At 44.9% G+C, this 15,006-nt stretch overlaps 1 protein-coding gene and 1 long non-coding RNA gene across 2 annotated transcripts in view; both read left to right on the top strand.

Moving 5' to 3' along the window:
* Window positions 1-67: 67 nt before the first annotated feature.
* Window positions 68-1,378, top strand: LOC147574062 (uncharacterized). The gene is made up of 2 exons (XR_015243693.1): window positions 68-227; window positions 779-1,378. It is a non-coding gene; the product is annotated as an uncharacterized LOC147574062 (long non-coding RNA).
* A 4,224-nt stretch (window positions 1,379-5,602) lies between these two features.
* SPECC1 (sperm antigen with calponin homology and coiled-coil domains 1) overlaps window positions 5,603-15,006 on the top strand; it is a 288,182-nt gene continuing 278,778 nt past the window's right edge. The window contains exon 1 of the mRNA XM_086686136.1: window positions 5,603-5,681. The gene's annotated coding sequence lies outside the window, so the exon portion shown is untranslated. The remainder of the gene's footprint in view (window positions 5,682-15,006) is intronic.

Genomic DNA, 15,006 nt, shown 5'->3' with positions numbered 1-15,006 from the left:
GGTCACGTTCTCATCGTCATGAGATGGAGCCCCCCTGTCGGGCTCCGCCCTGGAACATGGAACCTGCTTAAGATTCTCTCTCTCCCTTTCCTTCTGCCCCTTCCCTGCTCTCTCTTTCTCTCTCTCAGACAAATGAACAGAAACAAGAGAGGGCTGACAGAAGCTCCTGAAATCAAACGGGAGAAAACTAGATCTCTCAGGAGGAGCTGGCCAAGTTTACCACCAAGGTGACAGTAGACCCGAATATACAAAACCCGTCCTACGAACAATGGGAATAGGGTGCTTATTTACCCTAGAATTAGATGAAAATAACGTATTAGAAGAAATATTTAAAGATTTAAGAGAAATGGGGTGCCTGATTGGCTCATTTGGTAGAATATGTGACTCTTGATCTTGGGGTGGTGAGTTCTAGCACCATGTTGGGCGTAGAGCTTATTTAAAACAAAACAAAACAAAACAAAAACAAAAACCTCTAGTCCCTGGGCCCAGAATAGTACCTGGCCTAGAGTTGCTTAATGAACGTATGCTAAACAATTTGTGGAATGAACTAGTCATTAAGTGATCCTACGACAAAAACATGACTCATCCTTAGTATTCGTTTTGGGGGTCCCTGGATGGCTCAGTCGGTAAAGCATATGACTCTTTATCTTGGGGTGATGAGTTCCAGCCTCATGTTGAGTGTAGAGATTACTTAAAAAAGAAAAAAAAAAGATCTAAGAAAAATGACCAAATTAAAAAGATGAGCTGAATCCACACAGCCAGTCCATTTTTTTCCCAGGAACTATCCACCCGCAATGATAATTCCAAAATGTGTAACAGTGAAGTTCATGGATTTCATAAACAAAGAAGTAATTCTTGGGGCAGCAAGGCATTTACATCGCTTGTAAGAAAAAAAAGAAAATCAGGCTGGTTTCAGGTATCATCGTGGCAGAGAAGACAATGAAGCAATACATACACATTTCTCAAGAAATAAAGTACCGCTCAAGAATTTTGTATTCAGCCAAACCTTTTCAGGATAAAGGCAACAAACGTTTTTGAACGCGAGAAACTCAGCGACTATCATTTCCATAAATTGTGCTTGAAAAAAACTAAAGCAAGATCTCCACAAGATGAGATCTCAAGATGACATCACGAGATGGGATGGATCACAGGATGGGATGCCACAAAATAAGTGTGTGGCGAGGGGGGTGGGGACACTTTGGTGAAATCACTGTGGGGGTTCTGAGTCTGCTCACCCGGAGGACCCAGATGAACACAAATGTGGGGCTGATGATTACAGAGCAGAATGTATGATTTTACAGACCCAGTAATGTAGAAGTGGTCTAACTAACAAAAATTGGGATGAGAAGGGAAAGTAAAGGAAGGGGTCTTTAAAGCATATTGAGTTCCTCATTTTTTATAGCCAGGGGTGGAAATATTTCATTTAAAGCAGATAAAAAAAGATCAAGGGGTGCCCAAGTGGCTCAGTTGTTTAAGTATCCGACTTTGGCTCAGTTCATGATCTCAAGGCTCATGAGTTCGAGCCCAGCATCGAGCTCTGTGCTGACAGCTCAGAGCCTGGAGCCTGCTTGGGATTCTGCGTCTCCCTCTCTCTCTGCCCCTCCTCTGCTTGTGCTCTGTCTCTTCCTCTCTCAAAAAATAAATAAACATTAGAAAAAAAATTTTCTAAACAAGTAATAGAAGTATGTGTAAACATATTTAATTTTAAGAAAAAAGCAGACACCGGGGTGGCCTGGGTGGCTCAGTTGGTTGAGTGACCAACTTTGGCTCAGGCCATGATCTCTGGGTTCATGAGTTCAAGCCTTACATGGGGCTCGCCAGTGCAGAGCCTGCTTCAGATCCTCTGTCCCCCCCCCCCCCCCCCCGTGCCCCTGCCTGTTCATTTTCTCTCTCTCAAAAATAAAAATTAAAAAAAACAACAAAAAAAGCAAACATTAAAGAAATATAAATTCCTTTGACATTGGATGTGGAGACAGGAGGGATAAAGAAAAAGGAAACGTACTCTGTTATTGTTGTTCAACAAGCAGTAAACGGAAACAGTCTGGAGCGGTAGAGGACTGAGGGTATTATGTACAATTACAGTTGTAAAGGCAACCTTTTGAATAAAACTTAAACCCTCCAAATCCTCAGGAGAAACACACCCAACACAGCAAAGCAAACACCAAGCACATAAGAAAAGGGTAAAGAAGAACTTGAAAGGCTATGAAAACACGGCATAAAACAACATAACCATTACATGAATAGGGCTAAACCCATCTATTCCAAGAAAAAAGACTTTCAGATTAAATCACAAAACAAAACTTGATGTTCGATTCAAGGGATTTGCCTACTACAAAGGCTTCAGAAAAGAAGAAAACAGAAGGGCAGAGCTGTATTGGGCTGACAGCAAACAAAATTTAGTAGGCTTGTCATTAACATCAGACAAGGTTAAAGTCAGGGCAAAGGTCAAAAACATCAAATGAGACAAGGGTCATTTTATAATTTAAAGGGACAATTCACAAGAATATAAGGATATTTGTGCACAGATAACATAGCATCATCATTTACAAAGCAGGACTCCACAGAAATAAGGAGAAATAAAAATGCAATAGTAGTAAAGTTTTTTTTTAATGTTTATTTTATTTTTGAGAGAGAACATGAGTGGGGGAGGGCAGAGAGAGAGAGAGGGGGACAGAACACCTGAAGGGGGCTCTGTGCTGACAGCAGCAAGCCTGATGCGGGGCTCGAACTCGCGAACCCAGAGATTGTGACCTGAGCTGAAATTGGACACTCAACTGACTGAGCCACCCAGGCGCCCAGATAGTATAAAGGTTTTAATTTACTTCTCTCAGATTATATCAGGTCAAAATACATGTAAGGACATGGAAGGTCCACATGACATAATTAATAAGTTACATTTCATTGATATGTGTTAAAATCTATATGCCAAAAACGGAATATGCATTCCTCTCCAGGGCCCTTAAAGCATTCACAAAAATGGACTCTAGTTTAGGCCGCAAAGAAAACTCAAGTATTTAAAAGATGCAAAGTAGTAAGACAACATTGATCTCTGATCGCTGATCACAATGAAACAAAACTAAACTTTAATGACCCGGTCAGAAACAAAAGACTCTAACCCCTGGAAGTTTTATTTATTTATTTATTTTATTTTTTTAACGTTTTAATTTATTTTTGAGACAGAGAGAGACAGAGCATGAACGGGGGTGGGTCAGAGAGAGGGAGACACAGAATCTGAAACAGGCTCCAGGCTCTGAGCTGTCAGCACAGAGCCCGACGCGGGGCTCGAACTCACAGACCGCGAGATCATGACCTGAGTCGAAGTCGGCCACTTAACCGACTGAGCCACCCAGGCGCCCCTAACCCCTGGAAGTTTTAGAACTCTACCACTCTCTCTTAAAATTTATTTATTTATTTGTTTACTTGTTTATAAAGATTATTTTATGTATTTAGTTTTTAACGTTTAGTTTTGAGAGAGAGAGAGACAGAATGTGAGTGGGGGAGGGGCAGAGAGAGAAAGAGACAGAGAATCTGAAGCAGGCTCTAGGCTCTGAGCTGTCAGCACAGAGCCTGATGCAGGACTCGAACTCATGAACCATGAGGTCATGACCTGAGCTGAAGCTGGATGCCTAACCGACTGAGCCACCCAGGTACCCCATCTTTCTACTCTCTTATTCACCAAAGATGTCACTCATAGTAATGTAAAAAGTGATCTGCCATGTGGATGGCTGTTTCCACATCCACGTGTATGACCTCAGCTCCTCTATTCACCCCACTACTCCAGCAGGGCTGTGCTGCTCACTGCACAAACTACATAAGGGTACTCGGTGGCCTGCCTCCACTCCACATTAGCCATCTGTCCTCACATCCTGACCTGGTCATCAGCAACCATCTCTATTCTCTTACCGGAAATTCCTTTCCAGGTTGCTTCTTCGATTACTCCAATAAGATAAATAAATCTCGGACCCCCATCAAGATTCCCAGTCTGTTGAACCCACTTCTCCACCATTCAGCTCTCTCCCTCTCCTACTTGTCTTCTTATGCAGCTTAGCTCCTATGATTCAGCATTTGATACACACACACACACACACACACACACACACACACACACACACCACACCTATCTATCCTCATAGACAACTCCCTCTCTTCCTTTCCAGAGAAAACTCTGGCTTTTTCTTCTTTCTTTCTTCCTGCCTCATACAACAGAACAGGCTGCTGTCCAAGCCAGGACTTCTCAACTTCAGCATCATTGACATTTTAGGCTGGAACATTCTTTGGTGTGTGTGTGTGTGTGTGTGTGTGTGTGTGTGTGTGTAGCTGTGCGTTGCAGAATATTTAGCAGCATCCCTGGCCTCTACCCATTAGATGCCAATAGCACCCCTAGTCACAATCAAAAATGTCTCCAGACATTAGCACATTTTCCTGGGTGGGGGTGGGAGGTAAATCCCCCCTGGTTGAGAACCACTAGTCGAGGCTCATCCTTCTGCTTGTGCCTGGGACTCCACCTCCAACCTCACATATATACAATCTTTTCAGGAATCATACAGTATGAAAAACCCTTTCCTCTCCTGTATGGTCAGAAGCTCTTTCTCAACTGGATTCTTTTCATAAATATTTAAACGTCTTTAAAAAAATCGTTCCTCAGCCACGCTTCCATCCCCAGCCATCAGTACCTCTTCTTCCCTTCCCCACCACATCTTGCAGAAGTTGGTTATTCATCCTGCCTCCTCTATTCCTCCCTCCTCTCTCCTTCAACTATGACTCAGGGTTCTTGGCATTCCACCCCTGTAGCTTTCACTACGGTTTCAAGTGCCTTCCATGTCTATAACTGCAGTGGGCAGTTTTTAGCCTGTGGCCATAGGCACAATGCAGGAGAACTAGATGGAGGGAAGTAAAGATCATGAATTTTGTCGTGATCCGGTGGATTTCAGGTGTCTCAGAGGCATCCTGGAGGAGATGTTGGGTGGACATTGAAACAATGAGGGCTGGGGTCAGAGGAGAGGTCTGGGGTCAGAGGAGAGGTCTGGGTTGGGACATAAACTGTCTGGGTCTCCCCCAGTGTACGAAAGGATATACGGGTGTATGTGTGTGGGTAACTAATGCCACAAGTGTAATGTTAAGTACCTTGGCAAGGGGGCGATAGAGGAGCAAGTACCTTGGCAAGGCTGTGGAGAGCAATTATGATCACTCGAAGGGTTTTCAAAATGCAGATTTCTGGGCCACACCCCCAGATTTTAATACAGGAAAAACTGAATAGCCTCCCTGTGATGGAGAATTGTCATTTTTACCAAGTTCCCAGACGATGCTGAAGCTGCTGGTGCAGGTACCACCACATTTTGAGAACCACTGATCTAGAGCGAGGAGAGGAGGCCCAGGGCTCGACTGGAGCGTTCCCACACTTATTAGCTAGAAGCGGAGGTGAGCCCCTGAGGGAGACAGAGAGGAAGCACGGGGGAAGAAAGGACCACCACCAGTTCGTGGATGGAGAGCTGCGAGGGTGAATGTGCAGCGGCCGCAGGACTACATCTCCCAGGATGCCTCGCGCCGGCTCTCGCCCGCCCCCTGGAGGCGCCTGCGGGAGGCGCGGGTAGGATCCCAGGGACCTTTCGCGGAGCATCCGTGAGCTCGGGGAGCCGCGGCGGCTGCGGGCTGCGGCGGCGCGGCGGGAGCGAGCGGAGCCGGTGAGTAGGCGCCGCGCTGGTCGCCGGCTCTTTTGCGCCTCAGCTGCGTCGTCTTCCCGGGTCGGGCGGGCGAACCCTGGGGTCCGAGGGTCCAGGCAGCGGGGCGCAGGACTGTCCGTCCGAGACGGAAGACGCGCTGTTGCCGTTGTCGCTGCGGTGGCCCCGGTCCCCCACCGCCCGGCGGGTCCCGCCCCCAGCCCGGGACGGACCTCCTACCCTGTCCTGCCCACCAAGCCCGGGAACTGCGGGACCGGTGCCGCAGGTGGCAGCGGCAGGGGGCCGCCCCCCTCCCTTCCGGGCCCCAGGGGTTGGCGTAGGAGCCCAGGACAGAGGGCCAGGTGACCCCAGAGGACTGCGGCCCTGAGAGGCGCCCCCAACCCTCGCCGCGGTGGGACAGGGGCGTGGGCACGCCCGGCCGGGGCTCTCCCGGCCCCCGGAGCCTCCCGCACCTTTCTCCTGGTGCTGTCCGGGGGATGCGTGTATGTCGGGGACCGGGTAACCCTTGGCCATCCTCCGCGTCCACAGAGCTCCGATCCCCCTGTTGGCCTGGGGTGACCGGGGAAGGCGCTGGCCGTGCTTCTCCCGGGTCAGCCGGCGGTGCCACAGCGCGGTGCACCTGTGAGCCCTGGGGGACCGTTTGGATGCTTAGGGGTGGCCCGGTGATGCGGAGCCTGCCAGGAGTGCAACAGCAACGACCTCCTTCCCAAATGTGTTTGAAATGAAATGAGTTTTAGGTCCCCCCCCCCCTTTTTTTAAAGGAAGTTTGACCCTGCATATCTCATTTTTATTTTGAGCGAGCTGCAGTTTTCAGCACGTAAGTTTATATAATAAGCAGTATAAGGCTTGGGGAAAAAAAAAATTACTGCGAAGGTGCTCTTCCTTGCCCTCTATCGGAAGAATTATGTTGGACTGGTTGACATGCTTATCCATTAGTAACTGCGGTAGCTGGAGGCAGGAGATAACGTGTTTTTGAGGGGAGGTACAACTCGACTCTTCAGGACAAATTTTGGTTTGAGAAGATTTTGGTTATCCGGTTGCAAACACGAAGCTTTTGCAACGTTTAAGACGGGGGAGGAGAGACAGAGCAAGTTTGTCAACCTTAAGGTCTTACTCCACAGAAAACAGCTTTGCGTAGTACCTTTGAGAGAGCAAGCACGTTTAATTTGGTAGCTTAGGCTAGATCTGAAGCTGAGCCTTCATACGAAACTCTATCCGTTTTAATAGTTTTTCAGTTGACTTGTTTGGTTGTTGTAGGCAAATACTCTCTCTTCATCTGTTCAAAGGGAGCAGACGTCTCTTACCAATGTTTGTACTTATCTCTTATTTTCCATTGACCACCGTCTCCACAGTCCTGGCTATTAAGGTTAGCTAGGACAGTTTGTTTCGGGCTCGGTTTTAGGGCAGTGATCCAAGGCGATCTTCACTAAATATATTCTTACCATATTAAGTAAGTTTTCATTTATGCCTAATTACTAAGAGTTTCAAAAGTTATGGGGCGCCTGGGTGGCGCAGTCGGTTAAGCGTCCGACTTCAGCCAGGTCACGATCTCACGGTCCGTGAGTTCGAGCCCCGCGTCGGGCTCTGGGCTGGTGGCTCAGAGACTGGAGCCTGTTTCTGATTCTGTGTCTCCCTGTCTCTCTGCCCCTCCCCCGTTCATGCTCTGTCTCTCTCTGTCCCAAAAATAAATAAACGTTGAAAAAAAAAAAAAAAAAGTTAGGAGTCAGTGTTGAATCATCCCCCCCCCCCCCAAGTGCTTGTGTATCACATGTATTGATATGACTGTGTAGTTTTCTTCTTAAAGTTGATAACATCGGTGATTATACGGCTAGATTTTCCGTCACTAAAATCCTGGCATAAATTAAAATGCACTTTTGGGTTGTTTGATAGATTCAATAAGCTAACATTTAATTAGAGTTTTAGCATTTATATTTATAAGCGAGATCGGTAACTTTTCCCTCCTGCCCCCCTTTTTTGGTCTGAGTTTATAATTATGCTGATTATGTCCTCACTGAATCAGTTGGGAAGTTTTCCATCGTTTTCTTTGCTGTGGAGCAGAAGAATTATCTGTTCCTTAAAGTTTGGCAGAATCTGACTGCAGGCTGCCTGGGCTGCTGGTGATCATATTTTTTTAAGAAGTTGATATCAAAAAAAAAAAAAAAAAAAAAAAGAAGTTGATATCAGTACTTAACTATCTTTTCTATTTTTTCCACGACCATTGATTTTCCTCAGGTTTTCTGTTTCTCCAAAGTCAATCTAGTGCTTTATATCTGCCCAGAAAATCATTAACATTATTGGAATTTAATGTGTGTTCGCATAATGTTGTAGATAGTCTTCTGTTGCAGGAAAATAGTTCTTCCACATTTATGGTGTGTTCGTCTTGTTCACACTCTTGTGTGTGTGCCTTTTCTCTTTTTTTGTATCGGTCAGGCTTGCTTCCTCCTTGCTTATTTCATTATCTTTCCAAAGCGCCAGTTCTGGATTTATTGATTAATCCCGTTACTTTTCTTTTTCTACGTCAGTAACGTACATTCTTAATCTTCCTACTTCATTTGAATTTATTTTTGCAAGTTCTAGCCTTTTGAATTTGAAGGCTTAGATCGTTTATGTAATCTATCAGTCCTCCTTCTGAACAAGGCAAGGACTTCTAATATTTTCACTCCAGTTACCTCCCATTTGGTGTTAAGCTCTGTAACTACTTCAGTCCTTTAAATTGGACATTATTGGGGCGCCTGGGTGGCTCAGTCCGTTAAGCGTCCGACTTCGGCTCAGGTCATGATGTCACGGTTCGTGGGTTCGAGCCCCGCGTTGGGCTCTGTGCTGACAGCTCGGAGCCTGGAGCCTGCCTCTGATTCTGTGTCTCCCTCTCTCTCTCTGCCCTTCCCCCACTCGTGCTCTGTCTCTCTCTGTCTCTCAAAAATAAATAAATGCAAAAAAAAAAAAAGAAAATAAATAAATTGGACATTATTGCTGATGTTACTATTATACCGATTTTCTGGGTCAATATTTGTTAGACTTCTGTACCTGTTTATCTGTCTTCTTCACTCTCCATTCCGTCTTTTTTTTTTTTTTTTTATTTATTTTTGAGACAGAGAGAGACAGAGCATGAGCAGGGGAGGGGCAGAGAGAGAGGGAGACACAGGATCTGCAGCAGGCTCCAGGCACAGTGCCTGACGCGGGGCTCGAACTCACGGAGTGTGGGATCATGACCTGAGCTGAAATCAGACGCTTAACGGACTGAGCCACCCAGGTGCCCCATTCACTCTCCATTCCTTCTTATATCACTTTGAATCATTTTCCTTCTCCCTGAAGTACATTCTTTAGAAGTTCCTTCAATGATGATGCATTCTGTTTTTATAATATCTGAAAATGCCTTTATTTTGCCAGCACTCTTGAATTTTGGCTTCACTAGGTTTCTCTAGTCCATTGATTTTAAAGTTGTTGTAGTTTGTTTGTTTGTTTGTTTTTTTCCCTTAGCAGTTTTTAAAGATGTTTTGTGCCTGGAAGGCTTTGGGATCTCTAGTCTGCCGTATTGCTGAAAGAAGGATGTAGATGAGAAAACAGAAATTAGTTTGTAATCTAATGAGCTGTCAGTTTTTGTGACATTTTTCTGCATGAAATTGTAGATTTATTTCCAATTTATTAATTACAAATTATGTTCTCTGTCTCCTTAGCTTACTTTTTCTCTGTTTGATCTGTTGATTCTGAGAGTTGTGTTAAAGTTTTCCACTATGATTCCCAGTGGGTTTCTTTTGTTCTATTTCTATTAGTTTTTGTAATATGTATACTTACAGACCACCTGTAAATAGTGCTTATCTATTTACATGTATTTTTGAAGTTATGTTTTTAGATACTTTTTAATTTTTTTAAATAAAGTTTATTTACTTATTTTGAGAGAGAAAGCACATTCGTGCATGTGCAGGGGAGGGGCAAACAGAGAGGGTGAAAGAGAATCCCAAGCAGGCTCTGCGATGTCTGAGCAGAGCCCGACACGGGGCTCGATCTCACCAACTGTGAGACCATGACCTGAGCCAAAATCAAGAGTCAGAAGCCCAACTTACTGAGCCACCCAGGCACCCTTTATGGAGGTATAACATAAATGTTTAAAGGTACACACATATTAAGTGTATAGCTCCATGAATTTGGACGGGCTGAACACACATATAACCAACACTCAGAACAAGAAACAACCTTTCCAACACTCTGGAATCTGCCCTCATGTGTCCCACCCCCAAGGATAACCACTATCCTGATTTCTTTTTATTTTTTTATGTTTTTTATTTTTTATATTTGAGGGACAGAGAGAGAGAGAGTGAGTGAGCGAGCGAGCAGGGGAAGGGCAGAGAGATGGAGACAGAATCTGTAGCAGGCTGTAGGCTCCGAGCTGTCAGCACAGAGCCCGACGCGGGGCTCGAACTCATGAGCAGTGAGATCATGACCTGAGCCGAAGTTGGACACCCAGCTGACTGAGCCACCCACGTGCCCCCACTGTCTTGATTTCTAACACAGTAGATTCGTTTTAGCTATTCTCATACTTTACATCAATAGAATCATATAGTATGTGCCCTTTTATATCCAGCTTCTTGCCTTCAACCTTACAGTTGTGTGATTTGTCTGTAGTTCTGAGTGTAGTTGTGGTTTGTCCGTTCTCCTTGCTGTATGTATTCCATCATGTGTGTATCCACGATGTAGAAACCCATTTTACATGATTGACAATTGGGTTGTTTGCAGTTTGGGGATACGGTGAATAGTGCTGCTGTGAACATTCTAGTACCTGTCATTTGTTGGATGAATGTATGCATGTCTGTTGAGTGTGTATATCCAGGAGGAGAATTGCTTGGTCATAGCACATGCCTAGGGTTTAAGTAAATATTGACAGTTTCTAAGTTATGTACCTGAGAAACATACATGGTAGCTGCCATCTCTTGGTAATTTCCGTCTTTTAGATTTTAGTCATCCATGGGGCGCCTGGGTGGCGCAGTCGGTTAAGCGTCCGACTTCAGCCAGGTCACGATCTCGCGGTCCGTGAGTTCGAGCTCCCCGTCGGGCTCTGGGCTGATGGCTCAGAGCCTGGAGCCTGTTTCCGATTCTGTGTCTCCCTCTCTCTCTGCCCCTCCCCCGTTCATGCTCTGTCTCTCTCTGTCCCAAAAATAAAAATAAAAACGTTGAAAAAAAAAAAAAAGATTTTAGTCATCCTGGTGGGTATCACATTGAGGTTTTAATTCGTATTTCCCTTATGATAAATGAAATCGAGCTCTTTTGCTACCCTTAAATTTTCACACATATCTAAACATTTTTTTCCCTTGGTGTTTAAAGTAATCTGTATATATGAACCCTTCGTGAGTAAAGCAAGAGTGAACCTTAACCTGATTTTAATTCTGCCTCGTATTAAGATCATACGGAATTTGTTTTTGTTTTTTTTTTTACATTATGCATAAGCAGCCATGTTTTACTGACTATTTACTCATCATTTATAAGTTTTGCCAATTATTTGCTCTTCATTGGTTCTTTCAAATCTTGTTTTTCTACTTTGTGGATTCATTATTCCTTAAGTGAATCCTCAAGTAACTTTGTTTTTTCACCTGAGATTTTGTGGGTGGTAAACTTTCTGAGCCTTTGCACGTTTAAAGTATTTTTTATTTTGCTTTTCTGCCTGAGTACTCTTGGCTGAGGATAGGATTCCAGGTTAAAACCTCTGCATTTTGGAGATAATTCTTCATTATCTGCTGGTATCTAGAGTCGTGGATGAGAAGTTTCTACAGTGTGATTTCCATTTCTCTGTAGTGAACCTGTTTATTTTCTCTGAAGCTTAACCATTTTTTCTTTTTTCTTGGTGTTGGAACATTTTACTATTTGTCCAGGGGGATAGTTCTCTTTTGTTCTTTCTGCTCAGTGCTTAGTGGCCCCTTTCTTTCCATAGATTCACGCATTTCTGTGGCACGGGGGAAGTTTCTCTTTGGGTATTTCCTTGCCTCCATTGTCTTTTATTTTCTTTTTCTGGAATTCCTATTAAATGGGTATCAGAATTTCTCAATTCATCTTTCATGTTTCACTTTCATCTTTTCAACTTTTTCTTTCATCTTCCACTTTGTTCTCAAGTGATCTGCCTCCTTATCTTTATGGGCTGCATTTTGGGAGATTCCTTGGCTTGGATTTTCCCACTCACAAGTCTAGTGTTTGGCTTTGTCCAGTCAACTCACCAGTCCATCTGTTGAGTGTTTTCCATGTTGATTATCATTTATTTAACTTTCAAGGTCTCTACTTTGTAAAATTTAGTTTTTAGAATAGAAAAGCTATTCAGTGTTCAAAAATCATACTGTATGTGGGGTGCCTGGGTGGCTCAGTCGGTTAAGCGTCCAACTTCAGCTCAAGTCCCGGTCTCACAGTTCATGGGTTCGAGCCTTGTGTCGGACTCTGTGCTGACTTCTCAGAGCCTGGAGCCTGCTTCGACTTCTCTGTCTCCCTCTCTCTGCCCCTTCCCCGCTCACACTCTGTCTCTGTCTCTGTCTCTCTCTCTCAAAAATAAATAAAACATCTAAAAAAATAAAAAAATCATACTGTATTAAAAAGATATGCATGAAAGGTCTCCCACCATCCCTTTCCCCCATCTGCCTAGTTCTCCCTCACCCCACAAGCAGGTAGCCCCGTTATTAGTTTTGTATATGTCCTCCAAGGTCTCCTTGTGCAAATACAATGTTATATGAAACGATTCTTAATCCCTCCTTTTTTTTTTTTTTTTTTTTTGCACAAATAATAGCGTTATTCCATGTCCTGCCCCTCACCCTGCTTTTTTATTTCACGGTGTAGAGATCTTCACCTCTCAGCTGCTTCCTTTTCACAGACAGACTGTCCCCTCCAATCTTCCTAAGGATGTCTTAATATTCTATGTGCTGGACTAACTCTTTCCTTGGGTATATGTTCTGTTGACTTGCTGTCCCCATTTTGTGACGTTACAAAAACTCAGTGACTCTCCTTTTGGTGCCCGTCTTTATGTTTGAGAATTCCCATTTCCCCGCCTGTCCTGTTTGCCATAGGCCATCTCCGGAGATTGCCAAGGAGTTGCACGGTGCTGCTGAGTGGGGTGCATAGTCCAGGTGAGGGAACATTTGTTGTAGGCTGCTCAGTGAGTGTGGGGAAGGGTCTCGTCGTCCTGGCTTATCTGACTGTAGTTCCCCAGTTCATCGGGTTGTCATATTCCATCCCTGCCCCATCTTCTCTCTGCCGATTCAGAGCCTGAAGCCCCTTATCATTTCCCACTGCATGACGGCCTCCTCCCGGGCAGGTGTGGGGCTGTGCTTTGCTCAGGCAATCTCGTTTTGAGTACCCTCTCCCTTTCAGAAAGTTCTTAGACGTTCTAGTTAGCCAGTGGCACTGTTTCTTTTTGTGTTTGTGTGTCTAGGTGTCTTATCAATTTAATATTTTAAAAATAATACTTTTTGCCATTCCATGGATTTTTAGGCCACCCGGAAGGCAGAAGTGTGTGTTTAGTCCATTACGTCAGTCCAATCTCCAATATTATCTTTTATTTAGATTGTATTTGTAGGCCTGGGGTCCACAAGACCACCCTGAGATTTAGTGATTCCTTAGGAGGTCTCGCAGGACTCAGCACACTGGCTTATTCATGGCTGTGATTTGTTTTGTGAGAGGCTAGAAAGCAAAATCATCAAAGGGAAGAGGCACACAGCACCAAGTCCAAGGACACTGGCTCCCAAGAGTCCTCTTCCAGTAGAGTCACAGGACGTGTTTAATTCTCTGCGATGAGCCGTGACAGCATGTGTCCCCCAGTGTCGTCCACCGGGGCAGCTCACTAGAGACTCAGAGAGACTCATGCGTTTTACAGGGGGCTGATCATGTAGGGGCCCTCTGCCTAGCATATTCCAAAACTTCAGACTCCCGGCAGGAAGGCAGGTGTTCAGGATCAACCACAGTGTTTGTGCAAACAGTTTAGGCCCAGAGAGCCTCTCTTACCAGTTCTACAAATGTTAGGAACATTTGTTCCCAATCTAACAAATTAGATCTAAATCTAAATTAGATCCTTGGGGCGCCTGGGTGGCTCAGTCAGTTGGGCGTCTGACTTCAGCTCAGGTCATGATCTCAGTTTGTGAGTTCAAACCCCACATCGGGCTCTGTGCTGACAGCTCAGAGCCTGGAGCCTGCTTCAGATTCTGTCTCTCCCTCTCTCTCTCTGCTCCTCCCCAACTCACACTCTGTCTCTCTCTCAAAAATAAATAAACATTAAAAAAAAAAAAGAATTTTATCTTAAAAAAAAAAAAAATTAGATCCTAAATCTAATTTGGGAACTTCCCAAATCTAAGTTCCCCATGTCAGCCAAAGGCTAACCTCACAAGCAGGGCCTTTTTAGAATTGGAATCTCTAGGTTGCCTGGGTGGCTCAGTCGGTTGAGCGTCTGACTTCGGCTCAGGTCATGATCTCACGGTTCGTGGGTTCCAGCCCCACATCGGGCTCTGTGCTGACAGCTCAGAGCCTGGAGCCTGCTTCAGATTCTGTGTCTCCTTCTCTCTCTGCCCCTCCCTGGCTCTCTCTCTCTCTCTCTCTCTCTCTCAAAAATAAATAAACATTAAAAAAATATATAAAAAAAGAATTGCCATCTTGGGGTGCCTGGGTGGCTCAGTCAGTTAAGTGTCTGACTTCAGCTCAGGTCATGATCTTATGGCCCATGAGTTCAAGCCCTGTGCTGTCAGCCCAGAGCCTGGAGCCTGTTTCGGATTCTGTGTCTCCCTCTGTCTCTGCCCCTAATCCACTCGCGCTCTGTCTCTCTCTCTCTCTCGAAAATAAACATTAAAAAATAAAAAATAAATAAAAAAAAAACAACAAGAATTGCAGTCTCAAGCCTGCTGTGTTCATTCTTTTTGGCAAAATTTCCCTCTTAGTTTCCACAGAAAAAGATGGGTACCATACCTAGAGATGGCTTCTCCCCGCCAGATTATCAAGTGGTTTTTGCCCTGTCTGAGGAGGGAGCAACATTTTTGAATATTAAGGTACAAACAATGGGTAAAGACCTGTTTGCTGACTTTGGAAGAAACCAACGTATGGCACGCCAAGCAGCCGTGAGCAAGGATGTCAGTGGCAGAGCGTGGGCAAGCCACTCAACTATTTTGCTCCTGTTGGTCACTTCACGATGACAGGTGGCTTATCGAGGCGCCTGGGTGGCTCAGGCGGTTAAGTGTCCGACTTCGGCTCAGGTCATGATCTCACGGTCCATGAGTTCGAGCCCTGCGTCGGGCTCTGTGCCGACAGCTCAGAGCCTGGAGCCTGCTTCCGATTCTGTTCCTCTTCCGCTTGTGCTCTGTCTCTGTCTCTCTCAAAA

Source organism: Puma concolor, chromosome E1, assembly GCF_028749965.1.
Source record: "Puma concolor isolate L17-30 chromosome E1, mPumCon1.1.hap2, whole genome shotgun sequence".
In the NCBI taxonomy this organism is placed as follows: domain Eukaryota; kingdom Metazoa; phylum Chordata; class Mammalia; order Carnivora; family Felidae; genus Puma; species Puma concolor.
This window is presented reverse-complemented; position numbering and strand designations above follow the sequence as displayed.